This window comes from Triticum dicoccoides, chromosome 4B (genome assembly GCF_002162155.2).
Source record: "Triticum dicoccoides isolate Atlit2015 ecotype Zavitan chromosome 4B, WEW_v2.0, whole genome shotgun sequence".
Taxonomy (NCBI): Eukaryota; Viridiplantae; Streptophyta; class Magnoliopsida; order Poales; family Poaceae; genus Triticum; species Triticum dicoccoides.
The window spans coordinates 99,078,183-99,101,192 of record NC_041387.1 but is presented as its reverse complement, the minus strand read 5'-3'; positions in this window follow the sequence as shown (position 1 = coordinate 99,101,192).

Genomic DNA, 23,010 nt, shown 5'->3' with positions numbered 1-23,010 from the left:
TCACACAGATTAGGGAAGGCGTAGGCTCAACCCACTACGACATCTTAGGAACATATACCACAAACTTCACGAGTAAATAACTCAATCCTGGAAGTAGAGTATGCTTAACAAGAGCGGGGGATACAATTTACCAAAAGCATTATGTATCCGGGGAAAGGATCACAAGGTTACTGAATATGAAGGACGTTGTCGGATAAAATCCACAAAGGATCTGGTGGTCCACAAGGGATCTGATGTGAGCAACGGTACTCAACCAGAAGAAGAAAGAATGCAAGGAGGTCAGATTATTGAAGCAACTGACTAATTCAGAGTTCAAATACAAAGGAATTACGATTTCCAAAATCAAGGGATCAGAAGCAAACGCTCTGACCAAGGATGGTTAAGTTGAATAGACTTAGGGCACAATCGATGGCAATCTGATTGGCCGAGAACCAGCTCATGTTCGGGAAGACGTCTGAGTCGGAAAGATGATCTATAAGGATCAACTGATGATTGCGACACAGACATATCAAATCGAAAGACGAGAGATGATAATGGCAAAGGGCGCCAAGGGATACTGCTAGGCATATAGAATTAACCAGACTGTAGGCAGGTAAGACCTTCTAGAGCAATAGGCGATACAGGTCATCGAAAGCTCGGATTGTATTAAAAAGTATCTTATGAAGCATAAGAATAACTGGGGATGAATGGATACTCGATAAGAGAGAGTAATTATCTGTAGGGGTATTCATGCGGCAAGGACTACAGGGCAGTAAGCATAAAGGATCCTCGGAACATCTAAGAGTATTTCAGGACATCTTTTAATAACAAGAGCAACTGGGGATGAAGGTATGAACGACAACGTAGGTAGTTACGCATAAGGATTTACCGGTGGTAGGGATTGCAACGGCGAAGGGCACAAGGGTCTCGAGAAAGCATCGGAGAGTATCTTCAGAATCTTCTGGTGAAGCGGGCCATCATCTGGAATGAAGGGGCTCTCCGGGAGAAGTATTTACGAGAACCTAGAGTTATAGTTTGCAAAACCATTTAACCTGAATGGAAGAGAGATCAAATTCCCACAGTATAGACGAGGAATAAAAGATCCTAATACCACCCAATTGGTGATGTGGGCCCATAAGCCACACAGCCATGTTAGTAAAACAATTTTTAAAAGACTAGACTCAACTTCGGCCAAGGAGTTGGAAAGAGGGATCCTATAGGCAGTCGGCTCTGATACCAACTTGTGACGCCCCTAATTCGACCGTACACTAATCATACACGCAAATGTGTACGATCAAGATCAGGGACTCACGGGAAGATATCACAACACAACTCTAGACACAAATCAAAATAATACAAGCTTTATATTACAAGCCATGGGGCCTCGAGGGCTCGAATAAAAGCTCGATACACAAGAGTCAGCGGAAGCAACAATATCTGAGTATAGACATAAGTTAAACAAGGATGCCTTAAGAAGGCTAGCGCAAAAGCAACACGATCGAAGAGGCAAGGCCTCCTGCCTGGGACCTCCTAACTACTCCTGGTCGTGGACGGCCTCCATGTAGTAGTATCCGTCAGCGGTGGCATCTGGCTCCAGGGATCCACCATCTGGTTGCAACAACCAGAAAGAAGAAAGAAGGGGGAAAATGGGGAGCAAAGCAACTGTGAGTACTCATCCAAAGTACGCAAGCATCAGATCTATACTACGTATGCATTGGTATCAACTCGAAGGTTTGTATCTGTGGACTGAACCGCAGAATGCCAGAATAGAGGGGGAAGGCCTAGCCTATCGAAGACTAGCGTCTTCAAGCAGCTCCGAGCATCTTGCAGCATGTAGAAGAGTAAAGAATAGCAGTTTATAATTAACAAGCATGTTGTAACATTAACGCCCAGAGATCCTTCCTCGACTCCCTGCAAGAAAGCAATCCCGGAGCCACATATCTTAAGTATCCATTTGTAGTTGTATAAGATCAGGATATAAGTCTGAACGTCCGTTGCCGTGGACACGGCTATTAATAGATAATCTTCCCTGCAGGGGTGCACCACGTTTTCCAACACGCTTGATTACTCTGGTCGGACACACTTTTCTGGGTCAATGCCTGGCCTCGGTAAATCAACACGTTGTAGCCCTACCTAGGCTCAGCAGAGAGGTCCCCCTCGGTCTACATCCTAAGCACTCCGGGGTCTGGGCCGACCGCCCGTTGCACTCCGGATCGTTGCGCGCAGGGCGAGTCCAGGCTCCACCACTCCATGATGGTGCCGGCCCAGCCGTGCCGCACTGCTGAACTGGACATCTGACAAAGCTTTGGCTGTTATTACATCGTCGAGGCCCATAACTATTCTCACGTGGTCGTTGGTGTGTAAAGGCCAAAGGCCAACTCAGAACAAATACCCAAACCATAGTGTATTATTAGCTTACGGAGACGAGTAGAGACTCACGATCAAAAGTGACCCCATCGCCCCGTCTCGTGGACTTACGACAAGGGCCTAGAATGCCCGGCCGTGCCACGTCATTATCTTGTGGGTGCTCTCCGGGCCTGCCCATTTTTCTCCAAGGTCTCAAGTAAAGTCATTGTAACCGTGTGTCCAAACATCAAGGGAAAAACCCGAGGAATCACCCACGGAGGATTCCACTCAATGTAATCATCAGGGTGAGCGTAAGAGTGACCACCCTCGAGGTTCACACTGGAGGTGTTAAACAACAGAGCCGTATCGGGAATGGTGAAAGAGGAAATCACCCTCGATGACCACGACCAAATAGCTACACTACAGAATTATCATCAGGAGTGCGTTATGAGGGATCACCCTCGGCACTCGATAGTAGCTCTGCAGAGTCGAGCAACAAAAGGGGCGTGATGTGATGTGAGGTGTCAGGCTCTGGTCGTTGATCACGTTGATCGAGTCATCGATGATGAAGCAGGGGCAACAAGGACAAGTGGGGGTCACTAATGGATCACTAGCCAACCTATACTAAGCAGTTTAGGATAAGCAGGTAGGTAACAATAGCAGATACAAAAGCAGGCTATGCATCAGTATAGGAGCAAACAATAACAGTAGCAAAATCTAATGCAAGCATGAGAGTATAGAATGGGCAATATCGGGATGATCAAAGGGGGGGGGGGGCTTGCCTGGTTGCAGATACGTCTCCAAGGTATCTATAATTTTTGATTGTTCCATGCTATTATATTATCCCTTTTGGATGTTTATTGGCTTTATTTTACACATTTATATCATTTTTGGGACTAACCTACTAACCGGAGGCCCAGCCCGTATTGCTGTTTCATGCCTATTTCAGTATTTCGAAGAAAAGGAATATCAAACGGAGTCCAAACGGTGAAACCTTCGGGAGCGTGATTTTTGGAACGAACGTGATCCGGAGGACTTGGAGTGCAAGCCAAGAAGCAGCCGAGGCGGCCACGAGATAGGAGGGCGCGCCCCCCTTGTAGGGCACGCCCCCTGTCTCGTGGCCCCCTCGGATGGCCACCGACGTACTTCTTCCTCCTATATATACCTACGTACCCCGAAAACATCCAGGAGCACCACGAAACACAATTTCCACCGCCGTAACCTTCTGTATCCGCGAGATCCCATCTTGGAGCCTCCGCCGGACCTCTGCCGGAGGGGGAATCGACCATGGTGGGCCTCTACATCAACATCCTTGCCCCTCCGATGAGTTGTGAGTAGTTTACCACAGACCTACGGGTCCATAGTTATTAGCTAGATGGCTTCTTCTCTCTTTTTGGATCTCAATACAATGTTCTCCCCCTCTCTTGTGGAGATCTATTCGATATAATCTCTTTTTGCGGTGTGTTTGTCGAGATCCGATGAATTGTGGGTTTATGATCAAGTTTATCTATGAATAATATTTGAATCTTCTCTGAATTCTTTTATGTATGATTGAGTTATCTTTGCAAGTCTCTTCAAAATATCGGGTTGGTTTGGCCTACTAGATTGATCTTTCTTGCCATGGGAGAAGTGCTTAGCTTTGGGTTCAATCTTGCGGTGTTCTTACCCAGTGACAGAAAGTGTTGCAAGACACGTATTGTATTGTTGCCATCGAGGATAACAAGATGGGGTTTATATCATATTGCATGAGTTTATCCCTCTACATCATGTTATCTTGCTTAATGCGTTACTCTGTTCTTTGTGAACTTAATACTCTAGATGCAGGCATGAGTCGGTCGATGTTTGGAGTAATAGTAGTAGATGCAGGCAGGAGTTGGTCTACTTGTTATGGACGTGATGCCTATATACATGATCATGCCTAGATAATCTCATAATTATTCGCTTTTCTATCAATTGCTCAACAGTAATTTGTTCACCCACCGTAATACTTATGCTATTTCGAGAGAAGCCTCTAGTGAAACCTATGGCCCCGGGGTCTATCTCTTATCATATTTGCTTCCAATCTACTTTTATTTACATCTTTACTTTTTGCATCTATATTATAAAATACTAAAATATATTTATCTTATCATACTATCTCTATCAGATCTCACTTTCGGAAGTGGTCGTGAAGGGATTGACAACCCCTTTATTGCGTTGGTTGCGAGTTCTCAGTTTGTTTGTTAGGTGCGTGGGACTTTTGAGGAGCCTCCTATTGGATTGATACCTTGGTTCTCAAAAACTGAGGGAAATACTTACGCTGCACTTGCTGCATCACCCTCTCCTCTTCGGGGAAAACCAACGCAAGCTCAAGACGTAGCAAGAAGGATTTCTGGCACCATTGCCGAGGAGGTCTTCGCTCAAGTCAAGACATACCAAGTACCCATCACAAACCCATCTCCCTCGCATTTACATTATTTGCCATTTGCCTCTCGTTTTCCTCTCCCCCACTTCACCCTTTCCATTTTATTCGCCCTCTCTTTCCCAATCTCCTCCTCTCTTTTCGCTTGCCTTTTTCTGTTGCCCATGTGTTTACTTGTGTGCCCGTTTGTCCTTATGGCTTTGCCTAAGGGTCCTGACCACCTTCTCAGAAGGAAGGAAGAGATTGAATCAAATATTAGAAGCTTTATGAATTTGCAATTTGAGCATAATAATTTCTTTAGAAAAGAGCTTAAGGAACAAAAAGGTTTTTTGGGGTTTATGAACAAAGAGCTTGATGATATGAATAAAGAATTTTATGGTGTTAATGCTCAAATTACCCGTCTTGAAAATGCTATAGCCAAAATTTTGATAAGCAAGCCACCTTAGTCAATAAGATGGCCGCTAAACCAGAAAAGTTACATGAAAATAATGACGAAGATCTTAAAGTTATCAATACGTCTCCTATTAGATCTATGTTTTGCAATATGAATTTTGATTATTATGGGACTGATGATGAATCAACTTTGCCTAGAAGGCGTCCCAAGAATTCAGAATCCTTAGATCTTGATGCTAAATTTGGTAAAAGTGAGATTGGAAAGGTCACAACTTCTAATAACATTGAACCTACTATCTCGGATTTCAAGGAATTTGATTATGATAATTGTTCTTTAAAAGGTTGTATTTCCTTGTTGCAATCCGTTATTAATTCTCCGCATGCTTATAGTCAAAACAAAGCTTTTACCAAACATATTGTTGATGCCTTGATGCAATCTTTGGATGAAAAACTTAATTTGGAAGTTTCTATACCTAGAAAACTTAATGATGAATGGGAACCTACCATAAAGATTAGAATTAAAGATTATGAGTGTTTTGCTTTGTGTGATTTGGGTGCTAGTGTTTCCACGATTCCGAAAACTTTATGTGATATTCTAGATTTCCATGATCTTGAGATTGCTTGTTAAATTTGCACCTTGTGGATTCCACCATTAAAAAGCCTATGGGAAGGATCAATGATGTTCTTATTGTTGCAAATAGAAATTTGGTGCCCGTGGATTTTATCATTCTTGATATAGATTGCAATCTTTCTTGCCCTATTATTCTTGGTAGACCTTTCCTTAGAATGATTGGTGCGATTATTGATATGAAGGAAGGGAATATTAGATTCCAATTTCCCTTAAAGAAAGACATGTAGCACTTTCCAAGAAAGAAAGTCAAATTACCTTATGAATCTATCATGCGTGCTACTTATGAATCAAGTGCCAAAGATGACACTCGTTAGATCTATCTTCACTTTTATGCCTAGCTAGGGGCGTTAAACGATAGCGCTAGTTGGGAGGCAACTCAATTTTTTATTTATGTTTTTTATTTTTTCTCCTGTTTAGTAATAAATCTTGCATCTACTCTCTGTTTAGATGTGTTTTTATCTTTTAATTAGTGTTTGTGCCAAGTAGAACCTATAGGATAAACTATGATGATAGTTGATTTGATTCTGCTGAAAAACAGAAACTTTGTGCTCACGAGAAAAAAATTCAATAAATCACAGAAACGTGCTTTTGCATTGATTCTTTTTGCTGCTGATCAATAAACAAATTTTCCAGTACGTCCTATTTTTGTAGGATTTTTAGAGTTCCAGAAGTTTGCGTTAGTTACAGATTGCTACAGACTGTTCTGTTTTTGATAGATTCTGTTTTTTCGTGTGTTATTTGCTTATTTTGATGCATCTATGGCTAGTAAAATAGTTTATGAACCATAGATAAGTTGGAATACAGTAGGTTTAACATCAAAAATAAATAAATAATGAGTTCATTGCAGTACCTTATGTGGTGGTTTTGTTTTCTTTCACTAATGGAGCTTATAAGATTTCCCGTTGAGTTTTGTGTTGTGAAGTTTTCAAGTTTTGGGTAAAGCTTTTATGGACTATGGAATAAAGGGTGGCAAGAGACTAAGCTTGGGTATGCCCAAGGCACCCCAAGATATTCAAGGATAGCCAAAATCCTAAGCTTGGGGATGCCCCGGGAAGGCATCCCCTCTTCCGTCTTCGTTCATTGGTAACTTTACTTGGAGCTATATTTTTATTCACTACATGATATGTGTTTTGCTTGGAGCGTCGTGTATTATATTAGTCTTTTCTTTTTAGTTTACCACAATCATTCTTGCTGTACACACCTTTTGGGAGAAGCCTATTTGATTAGAATTTTTCTAGAATACTCTATGTGCTTCACTTATATCTTTTAGAGCTTGATAGTTTTTGCTCTAGTGCTTCACTTATATCTTTTGAGCACGGTGGTGTCTTAATTTTGAAGAAATTGCTAGTCTCTCATATTTCACTTATATTATTTTGGGAGTCTTTTATAACAGCATGGTATTTGCTATGGTTATAAAATTGGTCCTAGAATGATGAGCATCCAAGTTGGGTATAATAAAAACTATCATAGGAAGTGAATTGGATGCTATGATCAATTTGATACTTGAAAATTGTTTTGAGATATTGAGGTAGTGATATTAAAGTCATGCTAGTTGGGTGATTATGAATTTAAAGAATGATTGTGTTGAAGTTAGCAAGTCCCGTAGCATGCACGTATGGTTAAAGTTGTGTAACAAATTTGAAACATGAAGTGTACCTGGCTTGTGCATCCTTATGAGTGGCGGTCGGGGACGAGCGATGGTCTTTTCTTACCAATCTATCCCCCTAGGAGCATGCGCGTAGTACTTGATTTGTGATGACTTCTAAATTTTTGCAATAAGTATATGAGTTCTTTTGACTAATGTTGAGTCCATGGATTATACGCACTTTTACCTTTCCACCATTGCTAGCCTCTTCGGTACTGTGCGTTGCCCTTTGGTGCAAACTTCGCCGGTGCATCCAAACCCTGTGATACGATACGCTCTATCACACATAAACCTCCTTATATCTTTCTCAAAATAGCCACCATACCTACCTATTATGGCATTTCCATAGTCATTCCGAGATATATTGCCATGCAACTTTCCACCATTCCATTTATCATCATCATGACATATGTTACTTTTGTCATATTGCCATTGCATGATCATGTAGTTGACATCGTATTTGTGGCAAAGCCACCATGCATTATTTTTCATACATGTCACTCTTGATTCATTGCACCATCCCGGTACACCGCCGAAGGCATTCATATAGAGTCATATCTTGTTCTAATTTTGAGTTGTAATTCATATGTTGTAATCAATGAAAGTGTGATGATCATCATTATTAAAACATTGCCCAAAGAAAAAAAAAGAAGAAAGGCCAAAAAAAAGAAAGGCCCAAAAAAAGAAAGAAAAAAAGAAAAAAAAAGAAATAAATAAAAAGGGCAATGTTACTATCTCTTTTTCCACACTTGTGCTTCAAAGTAGCACCTTGTTCTTCATGTAGTGAGTCTCATATTTTGTGCTTCAAAGTAGCATCATGTTTTTCATATAGTGAGTCTCATATGTTGTCTTTTTCATGCTAGTGGGAATTTTTCATTATAGAACTTGGCTTGCATATTCCTACGATGGGCTTCCTCAAATGCCCTAGGTCTTCGTGAGCAAGCAAGTTGGATGCACACCCACTAGTTTTCTTTTGTTGAGCATTCCCTTATAGATCTAGTGAATCTGTTGCATGGCAATCCCTACTCCTCATGTTGACATCAATTGATGGGCATCTCCATAGCCCGTTGATTATCCTCGTCAAAGTGAGACTTTCTCCTTTTTTGTCTTCTCCACACAATCCCCATCATCATATTCTATTCCACCCATAGTGCTATATCCATGGCTCACGCTCATGTATTGCGTGAAGGTTGAAAAAGTTTGAGATTATTTAAGTATGAAACAATGGCTTGGCTTGTCATCGGGGGTATAGAAGTTGGGAACATCTTCGTGTGACGAAAATGAAGCACAACCTAACTATATGATTTTGTAGGGATGAACTTTCTTTTGCCATGTTATTTTGAGAAGACATGATTACTTTGATTAGTATGCTTGAAGTGTTACTATTTCTTATGTCAATATGAACTTTTATTTTAAATCATTTGGATCTGAACATTCATGCCACAATACATAAAATTACATTATAAATTATGCTAGGTAGCATTCCACATCAAAAATTCTCTTTTTATCATTTACCTACTCGAGGACGAGCAAGAATTAAGCTTAGGGATGATTGATACGTCTCCAACGTATCTATAATTTTTTATTGTTCCATGCTATTATATTACCACTTTTGGATGTTTATGGGCTTTATTTTACACATTTATATCATTTTTGGGACTAACCTACTAACCGGAGGCCCATGCCTGTCTCGTGGGCCCCTCGGGCAGCCACCGACGTACTTCTTCCTCCTATATATACCTACGTACCCCGAAAACATCTAGGAGCACCACAAAACACAATTTCCACCGCCGTAACCTTCTGTATCCGTGAGATACCATCTTGGAGCCTCCACCGGCACTCTGCCGGAGGGGGAATCAACCACGGAGGGCCTCTACATCAACATCCTTGCCCCTCCGATGAGTTGTGAGTAGTTTACCACAGACCTACGGGTCCATAGTTATTAGCTAGATGACTTGTTCTCTCTTTTTGGATCTCAATACAATGTTCTCCCCCTCTCTTGTGGAGATGTATTCGATATAATCTCTTTTTGCGGTGTGTTTGTTGAGATCCGATGAATTATGGGTTTATGATCAAGTTTATCTATGAATAATATTTGAATCTTCTCTAAATTCTCTTATATATAATTGAGTTATCTTTGCAAGTCTCTTTGAATTATCGGTTTGGTTTGGCCTACTAGATTGATCTTTCTTACCATGAGAGAAGTGCTTAGCTTTGGGTTCAATCTTGCGGTGTTCTTACCCAGTGATAGAAAGGGTTGCAAGACACGTATTGTATTATTGCCATCGAGGATAACAAGATGGGGTTTATATCATATTGCATGAGTTTATCCCTCTACATCATGTCATCTTGCTTAATGCGTTACTCTGTTCTTTGTGAACTTAATACTCTAGATGCAGGCAGGAGTCGGTCGATGTGTGGAGTAATAGTAGTAGATGCAGGCAGGAGTCGGTCTACTTGTTATGGACGTGATGCCTATATACATGATCATGCCTAGATAATCTCATAATTATTCGCTTTTCTATCAATTGCTCGACAGTAATTTGTTCACCCACCGTAATACTTATGCTATCTCGAGAGAAGTCTCTAGTGAAACCTATGGCCCCCGGGTCTATCTCTTATCATATTTGCTTCCAATCTACTTTTATTTGAATCTTTATTTTTCGCATCTATATTATAAAATATCAAAAATATATTTATCTTATCATACTATCTCTATCAGATCTCACTTTAGCAAGTGGCCGTGAAGGGATTGACAACCCCTTTATTGCGTTGATTGCGAGTTCTCAGTTTGTTTGTGTAGGTGCGTGGGACTTTTGAGGAGCCTCCTACTGGATTGATACCTTGGTTCTCAAAAACTGAGGGAAATACTTACGCTACACTTGCTGCATCATCCTCTCCTCTTCGGGGAAAACCAACGCAAGTTCAAGACGTAGCAGTTGCTTAGACAAGAAGGAGGGTCGTCGTCGACGTAGTCGATCACCATGGCATCAACAACGATCCCAGGGTCTACCGGAGAGAAGAGGGGGAAGAAACAGTAAATACACGCAAACATATGCACAACATGATTATAAGTGGGACTAGAGGTGTTCTAACGCAGGGTTGCACGATACCGGTAAAGTGGGACAACATTCGGGAAAGTTTTCCCGGTTCCTGATGTATGTCACACAGATGAACCAGAGGGGAAATGTTGCATGTTCACTATGCTAGGGATGCGTGACGGACGAACGGACCGCGTGTTCGGACTCATCTCGTTGTTCTGAGCAACATTCATGTAGAAAACTTTTTCATCCAAGTTACATATTATTTTCTATGATTTATCAAAGTTTATTAATTTTACTAATTTTCTGGAATTTATTTAATTCGAAAATAACAGTAAATCCTTTTGCCACCTAGGGCAGTGCCAGCCAGAGTGCATGACAAGTGGGGTCACTGAGCAGAGTTAACCCAGTCAAAAATTGACTAGTCAATAGATGAACAGTGCAAGTGGTCCCGTGTGTCATTGACTTGCACATTTTTTTAATAGCCTTTTTGAAAAAACTAACAGTGGTCCACATGTCATCTGCTATTAGACTAACTTAGTACTTCCTCCGTCCGGAAATACTCGTCGGAGAGACAGATATATCTAGACGTATTTTTGTTTTAGATGCATCCATTTTCATCCATTTCTACGAAGGTATTTGTGGACGGAGGGAGTACTAATTTCAATCCTAATAATCTAACAAGGGCCGGCCACACACGGTCGTGGCCAAACCGGACACACACACACACCACACAACACGCAACACAGTATGCTATGAGGTTAATTATCTTCTCTCTTAATAGAAGATAGCAATTTGTGATTTTCATATGATTTAATTCAAGCATCAAATGGATTTGTTCCAATGGGATAAAATGAAGTTTGTCATGTATACTTTCTATTCATATTATTTTTACTAATGTTAATAACCATTTAGACGATATTTATTGGGCTGTATAGAGGATTAGTCATTGTAAAAAGAGAAAAGCTAGCTAGTAGCACCTTCAGTAGCTAGCAATACAGAGTACAGTTAGCGGCAGCAATAGTAGATGCAGCAGCAGCGCCGTGGAAGCAAGCAACAGCAGGAGAGCACGGGTGGGGTGGAGGCAAGGCGCGGCGAGGGTAGCAGCCGGCGCGGTCGGGCACGGCCAGGCGCGCGCCCGCGGACGGAGTGGGTCGCGGTCGTCGCGCGGCTAGGTGGCAGCGGGGTCGCACTGGTCGACCAGGGTCCGGAAGGGCGTGCTCGCGGGCTAGCAGGGATGGGGAGCAGGGCATGTGCTCGCGGACGCGGAGCGTGAGCCGACACGGACGGTTGCAGGCACAGGGCTGCAGACGTGCGATGCAGCACAGCTGGCGGGCACGGGGGAGGCAAGGAGCACGAGGCCGTGATCGTGGACAAGCCCGGCCGGCTATGGGTGCGGTGCCGAGGGGAAGCAACGGCGGGGAGATCGGCTACGATGGTTACGGCGATCTAGGCGACGAACCGAAGGGGGAAACAGGGGAATCGAGGGAGAGCTCACAGCGGCTGTTGGAGTTGTGTCGAATATTGTGTACAAGATAGGTTACAGTTGAATTTGTAGTTGTATTGTATTTACAGGGTATGGAGTCGTGTTCAAGTAGGACACTTGTATCCTAGGCCTCTCTTATATAGCGGGAGTAAACACACGATGTAACCTATGCCAACATAATAGCACAGGCGCGCAAGGGAGAGCCGGCGGCATGTGCCGGCGCCCGAGTGGCCGGTGTGCGGTATTGTGACGGTGTCACGGGGAGAAGCGCCCGTAGTCAGGTCCCGAGGATGTAGCCATATCGGTGAACCTCGTTAACAAATCTCGGTGTCGGGCTCGTGTGATTGCTTAGTCCTTCGATGATCGACGGTATGCCTCGGATTTATTCTAACAAGTGGTATCTTGAGCTAGGTTGTTCGGAGGCTGTGGATTGTTGATCTAAAGGAAAAGACGAGCCGAGACGTGCGGCGGTCGAGCAGGCGATCGATCGGGCGAGCGTCAGGCGTCACGGGTACATGTTGTGATTGCTGGCGGGCGGCGTAGACAGATTGGATCGGACAAGGGATCTCGGCGAGATACTTTTGATGCGGCGGCGTGATGTGTAAAAGCAGGCTGCAGGCAGAGCGCTAGGGTACGGCGCCCACTCGGTGCGAGGCAAGCGCGTTGCATGGGCAACGTTCGGGAAGCGCGTGTCGTATCGGTCGTTGGCCAGGCGCAGACGATGCAACATCTGAGTAAACACAAGCGTGGTGCTGCTGTCCAGGAGAGCTGCTAGCCGAGTTGGCTGTGCGTGTGCTGATGGAGTGCTACTGGAGGGTACGTATCTGCTATGCAATCACAAGCTACGTGAGGTTTGTTTGAAAAAAAAAGGAGTGGCCAGGTTCACGTGTGTGTACAGCTATGAGATGCACGGAGAAGCAACAACAAAGAGTGACAGGAAAAGGAAGATTTGTGCAGTTTGCATGTAAGTTTTTCCTGGGTCGGTTTGCTGAGATGGCTTGGAACACGTGGACAGGCTGCGGAGGCGCGCGGATAAGTGCGTCATACAGGATCATGCATACACATGGCGTATAAGACATGCACAGATGTGCGGACGGACATGACGCAGGGTGGAGTATGGTTGTAGTCGGATATGTTCGGCTGGGCCGGACTTGTCAGTCTGACGGATCGACGCAAGTCGGTTGGTATAGAAGACGGTGGTGGAATCGGCAAAGACGACATAGGTGCGTGATGCTGATGGTGACCGACTTCTGGGGCGTGGAAACACGTGGCGCAGGCCCGAGGGCTTGTGTGGCTTCGACAAGACTATGGCGCGGGATTGATTCAAGGTGGTGTATACACGGAGCTTGAAGTCGATGAGGCGCGAGGGTGGACTGATCATCTACCATGGAGTCATGTTGAAGGTGAAGCTGGATTGAGGGGCTACGGCGTAAGTCGACAGAGAGTCGAAGCCTATTCAGCAGGAAAAGCGAGTGACACGCAATTTGGGCTGGAGCCCAGTGGTCTGATGGAAGCGTCAAACTCGTCATCGGTCGGTGATGATCGGTGGTACTCTGCAGTGGGGGTTGAGTGGTGTGGGTTCGCGACCCTTGAGCTCGACTAGGACAGTGGAGGCTCGACGCGGTAATAGCGGCGAGGCGTGCGGTATGCACGGGGATGGAGACGGGCCAGGGCTCTGGTGGTCATACATGTGGTGAGACAACTGCAAATTTGACTCGGGATGACTACAAGCAATGGTGAAATTCCTTCAAGTTTCAGACAAGCGGTCAAGAAAGGAGCGGTGATGTTGAGTTCAGGTAACTCTTATGTGTGACACCCAATATGTGAGTTGTTCACTTTCATGCAGGTCAGCGATCAGTGTGTGATGGCGTTGGACTGATACTCTGGAAGTTGGGAGCACAAACTAGAGTAACCAGGAACTTAATTTTGCTCGAGTGTTGATTGTGGTCAAGAAAAGAAGGGACTACGAGTTGCAGGTGGAGTCACATGGAGTCTTTGGAGTAGCAGCGGTACTCATGGGATAAACTCAAGTCCAATGTACATGGAAGTTTGACGCATGAACGAATTCAAGGTGGTGGAGAATATTCGCCAATGTGGAGTTTGTTGGAGTTGTGTCGAATATTGTGTACAAGGTAGGTTACAGTTGGACTTGCAGTTGTATTGTGTTTACAGGGTATGGAGTCGTGTCCAAGTAGGACACTTGTATCCTAGGCCTCTCTTATATAGCGGGGGTAAACACACGATGTAACCTATGCCAACATAATAGCACAGGCGCGCAAGGGGGAGCCGGCGGCATGTGCCGGCGCCCGGGTGGCCGGTGTGCGGTATTGTGACGGTGTCACGGGGAGGAGCGCCCGTAGTCAGGCCCCGAGGATGTAGCCATATCGGTGAACCTCGTTAACAAATTTCGGTGTCGGGCTCGTGTGATTGCTTGGTCCTCGGATGATCGACGGTATGCCTCGGATTTATTCTAACAACGGCGGCCGATGGGGAGCTCAGGAGAGGTCGAGGAGATGCTGGAGTAGTTGGACGCGGCGAGGCGGTGGCGATGGTCGACGTGGTTGACGGTGCGGGCGACGCCCAATCCAGCGGCAGGGAACTCCGAAGCCTGCGCTGGTGGTGTGGACGGTGACTACGGGGCGCGGCGAGGCCCGCGGCCAACCTCCCATGGCCCGGGAAGAAGCCGGAGCAGGCGAACGACGATGGCGCGACAGTGGTAGTGCTCGGGCGGCTCGGGAACGAGAGGGAGAGGGCTAGAGGAAAGGGGATCTGGCGAGGGGCGAGGCGGAGGGACAGAGAGGAGTGGGGTGAGTGGGTAGCTAGGGTTCGGGGAGGGGTGCTCTTATCCAACCCCTCGTCGTCGATGAGGTGGTGCGGTGCCGACCACGGGCGGGAGCACTCTCTGTAGCGGTCTGAGACCGAGGAACAGGAGAAGGGAGGACCTGTTGCGGGGAGAGATGGGAGGACCTGGTGGGTCTGGTGGCCAAGCGGCCATGGTGAGGGGTGAGGCCTTTTGTTTTCTCTTTTTCTTCTACCTTTTTTATAGTTTCTGTTTATTTGATTTCCATTTAAGTTTCCCATTATTTTAGTTTTATAAAAAGGTAAGAATAGCACCTAAATTAGAGCTACTAGATATGCTACTGCCATAAAAAGTTTAGTGCAATAATAAAATACTTAGCACATTTTCAATACTTAAAAGGCATTTAAATAATTACTTTAGCTGCTATTTTAAATATTTTAGTGCATTAAAACCTTTTATAAAAATGTTGTTTCTTTACCAATATTACTTAAATTATTTGCCACAACTTGTACTATTTAGTTTGGACATTTGAAAACTTCTATTTTTTTAACTTTGTTTAAAATTTGAATTTAAACCGTTTTGAATCTAAACGAGATTAGCAACAGTAACAGTGGTGACGTGGCCTCATTAGCAGAGAATTGTGTAGCTTAATTATTCGGCATCACAATTCTCCTCCACTACAAGAAATCTCGTCCTAAGATTTAAGGTGTGAAATAAGGGGGAGGCTATAAGGACGGACGTCTGAAAGGATCGACATCCGTTAGTTATCTGAAGGAAGAAGATTTTAGAAGCACCAGGAAACGTATCGAGAGTGCTATAAGAAGGTTCAACAAGTTTCAACGAGGTAGGCATCCAGCTGATGCATAAAACAGGTGTTGAAGGGGTTCAGTGCAATAGAGAATAATGTTGCCTCTGATACCAGAGTGAAACATGAAGAGGGAGTTAGCTCGTGAATTACATACGAGCACTACAAAAAAATACACTTCCGTGATGATACGTGTTTGTCACAGTAGGTCGCGTTTTTTGTCATGCATGTACATCCATGACAAATTTATGACAGAATCAAGATAGTCATACCTGTGCTGTCGTAGAAGTGTTCCATGACATTACCAAAATGATCATCACAGAAGTGTCCACTTCCATGATGATAAATCACGCATCACAAAAGTGCTTTCGTCAAGGGTGACCGACACATGGCATCCACCGTAACGGAACGCCGTTAAGCTATCGGGTCGGGTTTTGGATCCGATAACCCGTTAACAGCCTCGACCAATGGGGATTTTCCACGTGTAAAATCATCATTGGCTGGAGGAAACACGTGTCGGCTCACCGTTGGGACAGATGTCATCCACTCATTGGACAGAAGGCGCCTATGATACGTCGACACATGGCACGGCCCAACAGAGGCCCATTCCTGTGAAAAGGCCGGCCCGTTTGACTTGGTCAAAAGGTGGCGGGCCGGCCCATGTAAAGCCTGTTAACGGCCTGTTCGCATATAGCCCATTTACAGCCCACTAACTCAAGGCCCGTTATGCCCTATTCGAATTAGGCCCAATAGCGTCATCTGGGCCACCCAATATGATTCCAGCCTGTTTTCACTTCTGACCCATGTATGGCCCATGACGTCTTTCGGCCCATATGAGTCCCTATGTAACTCTTGGCCTATTAACGGCCCGTGGTGAAACTGGCCCGTAATGAACAGTGTATTACTTTACACCCATTAATGGCCCGTGGTGAAACTGGCCTGTAATGAACAGTGTATCACTTTATACCCATTAAGGGCCCGTTATTCCATTGGGCCGTTTCCAGCCCATGTTATCTTTTGGCCTTCTCAGAGCCCATTTATTCTTGGGCTCATTTCCAGCATTCGTTTACTTACGGCCCGTTACTGTCATTTTCTGCTTATGGGCCAAATTCAGCCTGTGGTTACAGTCGGCCCATTTGTGGTCCGTTAACACGTTGGGCCGTTTTCCTAGCGTCATTAAATATGGCCTATTAACGATGGCCCATTATGGTCGGCCCATGAACGAACGATTCCAACTCTAGCCCGTTTACGACCATTATGGGGCCTGTTATTGGCCCATGTTTGGCCAATCGATCATACTGCCCGTATAAGGCCCATTGATGATACGGCCCATAGAAGGCCCATTATTTCTGTGGCCCGTAGAAGGCCCACTATTATATGGCCCGTAGAAGGCCCACTGTTTATACCGCCCGTAGAAGGCCCACTGTTTCTACGGCCCGTAGGTCTAGTGTCACTACAATAAATATTAGCCCATGGTTATTGTGGCCTAGTTTTAAAAAATAGGTTATTGCAGCCACTAGCAAACCGTAGAAAAAGAACTGCACTTACTACAAGCAAACAAATAAACAAGGCAACAAGGAAATAAATAAGCAAGCAACTTACACTAGGCTATCACGGCTATTACACATATTACACCCACCGGGCATCAAAGTTCGCCACCAGTGCAAATATAGGGAACACAACAGCATATAAACGCCGCAGCAAAACAAGTCCAGAACTGAAACCACTTCAGAAGAGCTCAAGAAACAATATCCTGAGTACCCATAATGCTGGCAAGATCCTTAGCAAGCTTATTAACTTTCTGTTGTTTGGTGCTTAGGTCCTCCAGTGCTTGTTGTTGCACCAGAAAGTATGCATCTGAATTCTGCAGGGACTTCCTCAGTCCTTCAGCTTCCTGTCGCATAACATCTGATCGATGTCTTTCAACTTGAAGCTGAGACTCAAGAAGTCGAACTGATTTAGGCAACGAGTTCGAAGAGCTGGTGCCAGCAATGGTAGCCAGTAACTCGAACACTACATCAAGGCATGACTTTGGGGTTGTCTCAGTGTCCTCAATATAGTTTTTATCAGCTTTCTTGGAGACCAACAGGGATGTCTCACTATCTTGAACCTTATCTGCATTACTTCCTTTACCATTGCATAACAGGGTACTCTTCTTCAATATTTTATCCGCGTTCTAAAAGAGAAACAAACAGACACATCTCAGGTTTACAATGTAGTATGTGAAACTCATTTTGGTAAACCAGTTCAGTAGTAAGGTGGACAGGATAACAGCATGAAACAAACATATATCTATGTAGTATGGTCACTGTATGGTCTATATCATTCTAGTTTATGTTGCCAAATCAAGATAGATACAGTTCGAATCATATCTATTTAAGACAAAGCAGCATAGACAGAATATAAGTGTGGGAAACTACACAGCAATAACAACACTTGTAATGTGCATGGCATGAGAACATAACTGTTTATTCAATTGAAACTGAAATCAACATAGAGCAAGTTACAACAGCAAACAACCAAACATGTTGAAGAAACAGGTTTAAAACATACCTGTTGCGCCATTGGAGTTTCAATTGCATCCTTCAAATTTGAAATTGGTTGGTATCAGTAAATACAGTGATGCAAGAGCAAAGTAGTATGAACCATAGCTACAGAACCTGACCTGAGAATAATTCTTCTTCTTCTTTAAGCGTTGACTTCGGGTTCGGAGTGGTGGTCCTCGTGATTTGGGCACTGTAGTTGCCTTACTAACTGCTCGTGTTTGGGTGCTGTGTGGTGGAGACGGTGCTGTGTCAACGGGAACTGGGTGTCTATCTGCTGGGGTTGGGGTTAGAAGGGGTGTAGCTGGTTCTCTGTCCAACTGGGTAGGGGTACAATCTACATGAGTGTGGGTTATGTGTGGTGGGGCTGATTCTTGGGCAAGTACAACCATGGTTCTATCTACATCGACAGGTAGCACGATCTTTTCTGAAGACCGTGTTTTTACTCCCACAGATACTGCCATCACTCCCTCCAATTGAAATGGCTGATAAACAAGAAAAGTAATTGAATGTACAGACATTGTATGATAGACATGTGCAATGGATAGTAGGGAAGAAAACAGGGCATGAAATAATTCACATTTATGTTATCTAAGCAAACAGAATAGCAGGACATAATTTCACATATATGATGGCTAATTAAACAGGATAGCATGACACAATTTTACATGTATGATGGCTAACTAAACAGGATAGAATGACATACTTCAAAATATGATGACTATGTAAACAGGATGACATGATATAACTATACGATGTGTCTATTAAAGTGGTTGGCATGCCATAAATCACAAACATGCCGTCGATGGAAACATGATGGCATGATATAATTCACGGATAGAATGACATAATTTAAAATATGATGACTATGTAAACAGGATGAGATGATATAACTATATTATGTCTTTAGAAAATGGGTTGGCATGCCATAATTCAGATACATGCTGTCTATGTAAACATCATGGCATGACATAATTCAAATATATGATTTATATACTAAGTAAGTGAGCAGAGGGCAATTGCATATATGATGTGTCAACTAAGGAGATGGCATTCAATATTGTGTATATGATGTAAAAACTAAGCATTGCAATACAACATATGCATTATATGAGTAATATAACCCTGCCAAGTTTGAGCATACACCTCAGGGGGATAATAGGACTGGTCATCTGCCTCTGAATCCTCCTTTGAAGAGCTATCTGTAACTAGCAAGATATCTGCTTCAGCAGGTAGCATTATCTGCTCTGAAGACCTTGTTTTCACTCCAGATTTCTCCATCACTAATTCAAATGGCTGATGCACAGGAAGTGCAGTTGAATATACAAACATTGTCGACAAAAGCAATGAGAAATACAAAAAAAGGACGACATGATATAATTCACATATATGACGCTTGCCTAAACATCATGGCATTGCATAATTCACATACATAATGCCTTGCAACAAGATAACATTGCATAGTTCACATATATAATGTCTTGCAACAAGATGGCATTGCATAATTCACATATATGGTAATTAGACACTAAACAGGTGGCATTCACACAAAGCATGTCTAAACTAAGCAAATGATATAGCAATGCAAGATACCATACGCACGATATGAGTAACATAACCCTGCCAAGTTAGGGCATGCACCTCAGGGGAGAAATATGACTGGTCATCTATCTCTGAATCCTCCTCTCAGGAGCTATCGGTAACCAGCAAGACATGCGCTTCGTCAGATAGAATTGTCTGCTCTGAAGACCTTGTTTCCACTCCAGATTTTTCCATGCCCGTGCCAAATGGCTGATGCACAGGAAGAGTAATTGAATGTACTAAAATTCTTGACAAATTTAACAAATAATAAAAAAATGATGGCATGATATAATTCACATATAAGATGACTGGCTAACCAGGGTGGCATTGCAAAATTCACATATATGATGCCTGGCTAGACAAGATGGCATTGCATGATTCACATATATGATAAAGAAACTAACCAGATGGCATTGACACAAAGCATGTCTAAACTAAGTAGATGACATCTTTAATGTATACAGTAAGCAATGCAAGGCACCATATGCATGATATTACCAACATCGGCATGCCATGTTAGAGCGAAGACCTCATCGGGTAAATAGGAGTGGTCTTCTCCTTCTGAATCCCCCTCAGAACAGTTATCTTCCTCTTGATTACGATCCGAAATGGGTGGAGGGAGGGCTGCCTTTGCGCCCACCATGGAACGACGTCTGCATGAAATTTTATTGCCACGCAAGGCTCGTCTCTTCTACTCTACATGATCAGTTCCATTGTGTACAATAACTGGCATGCATAGGAATAAAACATAGTGAGATTATGTAAGGAGTGCATGCACAAATCCAGAGTGATGGTAGCAAACTGTGGATAGACCCAAAACCAATGATAGCAGGCAGATAATAGCTTTAGTTAAAAAATACAGATAATGGCTCCTTTAATGTTTGTTTGCACCCAACATGAAACTCATAGTAGACACCGGAGATTAACCAGATAGTAGACATATAGTACTGATTGCTTCCCCAATATGTACCCCACAACCATTTAAATACTCAAGTTCAACATTAGTTTGGACCTGACTGGGAGTCTAATAGGTGAACACGACGATAATGTAGCATGTCATCATATTAAGCGACGCATAACGTAAGCAGGCACAGAAGAGTGCGACCTCTCTTGCGGACCCGTGTAGTCCTCAAGGTCATCTGCTCAGTTGATGATGGTAATGCAGTTGTCGTGGCTGCCGGTGGCGGGGAAGAAGATTTGAGGCGGCAAAAGACAGTCTGGAGAGCGGATCCCTGCTATGGTGAACCCATCCATCATTGGAGCAGCTGAGCTGGGGTGGAACACAGCGCCGCAGGAGGAGGACAAACCACACAAGGTTTTCTTTGACACATATCTGTAACAGAAGTAATTGAGTAAGGGCTTGTTTGAATTTGAGGATTCTAACAATGCAGGGATAGGAAATAGACAGGAATAGGATAAGAATGCACGTGCAAAACAGAGAATTTAAAAACACGGGATTTCTGCCAATCTGGGTGTTTGATTCACAACAATTGGAAGATCACAGGATGCAAAAAAAGCATGGTGAGATTAAGTCAAACCACAAGAAAATGTACGGTTATAATGCTATTATGCTACTATCTCTTAGTCTTGTGCTTGATGAATAGGAATATGAAAAGGAGGAGAAGTGGAAATTAGAATTCCTACGGTTTTTCTTTCAAGGAGACACTAAAGGAACAAATCCTACAGTTTTCCTTTGCTCCATTCCTTTGCACCAAATTCATGAAAAGTAGTACCATAGGAAACTTTCCAATTCCTATGTTTTTCATTCACTTTTCCTTTCAAGCACTGGCGATTCTAGTAGGCAGGCTTGAGCAAGGAAAATCCTACACTAAAAAAATGTTTTTGTGCTACTTCTATTACTTTGGACCCATGCCACTGCCATACTAGCTCAACTCCTAGGCCCATCGACAAATGCACATCTCAAACGCGCAGAGATAAATAATGATGGCTTTCAAGAGAGTCCATAACGGATAGCTAAGTTGCCTAGTACCTCACTGCTTGTCATATAGTAGGATAAAATAATCATATTTCCCATTACTACGAGTGCTCAGTGGACAATATATATAACATGTAGAGTAAAAAAGAGATGCAACAAGTGTACAACCTCTTTGGCGAAGCCATGTCGATCTCAGCATGATTGGGTTGGCCGGTGAGGATGCTCCGGCTGACTTTGCTGTCGGAGGAGGGGAAGAAGATCTTAGGCGTCTGGAGATGGAGCCTGAGGTACTGCTCCACTGTGATGGAGGGTTTCGTCGTTGGAGCAGCTCCGGTGAGTTGTACGACGCCGAGGCTGAAGCAGGACAAGAGAGACAACGAACAACGTTAACCTGAGTGGAATTATAATAGCATCTCCAATACATGACGTAAAATACATAACCACAAAGTGCTAGATGTAAAATACATCAGCCGCTCATCTCTGAACTTGACTGTCGAAACTGAACTTAACTGTCGAAACTGAACTTAACTGTCGAAACTGAACCTAACTGTCGAAACTGAATTTTGCTGTCGAAACTGAATTTTGCTGTTGAAACTGAACGCACTAGCAAGGTGAGGCTACACGTCGGTCGACTGACTTTTTCATCTCTGGTCAGTCGATTTTGCAGCCGTTGGATACGAAATCAAGGGCCTGTGGTTCATCTTCAACCACCACCCCCCTGAGCCGCCAGCCACCACCGGCCAAATAGCAGCCCCCCGCAGGCCGCGGCCGGCGGTGCGCTGCCCCGCCCACCCCGAAAACACTCCCCACCACCGGTCCACCGCCGCCCCGGCCATCCCTCTAGGCCCCCCCGTGCCGAGCTTTTTCTTCGGTGATCCCCACGCCACCGTCCCGCCAACGCCCCGCCACCGCCCGCGACCACCGCCCCCATCCTGAACCCTAAGATAGATAGTGGGGTACCTCTCCGGCGAGCCCCCCTCCCCGCTGCGGCTGGTTCTTCCTTCACCCTGGCGAGCCCACCCCTTGAAAATTGACTGACCCAAAAGTTGATTCAGTCGACTGAAATGCAGCCAAATCAGAGCAGCATCGCAAACAAGAGCAAGAGAGAGAGCAGTAGCGCGAGCAAGAGCAATAGCAAGAGCAGACCAGGCAGGGGACCGAGAGAAAGAGCAGAGCAGCAGCGCGAGCAAGATCTAAAGCAGCAGCAACTCCTACTGATGTGGACGTCGCCGCCGAGGGAGCAATGCCGTGGAGGAAGTGGCCGGCGACGCCACCGTGGACGGAGCCGCGCCGTGTCGGCTCGGGACCGAGCGCCGGCAACACCGTGAGATCGAATCAAGAAGAAAATGCGGCAATTAGTGTACAACCTCTTTGGTGGCGCCGATTAGGACGCAACTTTATCCGAGGAAACGGTGATGATGAT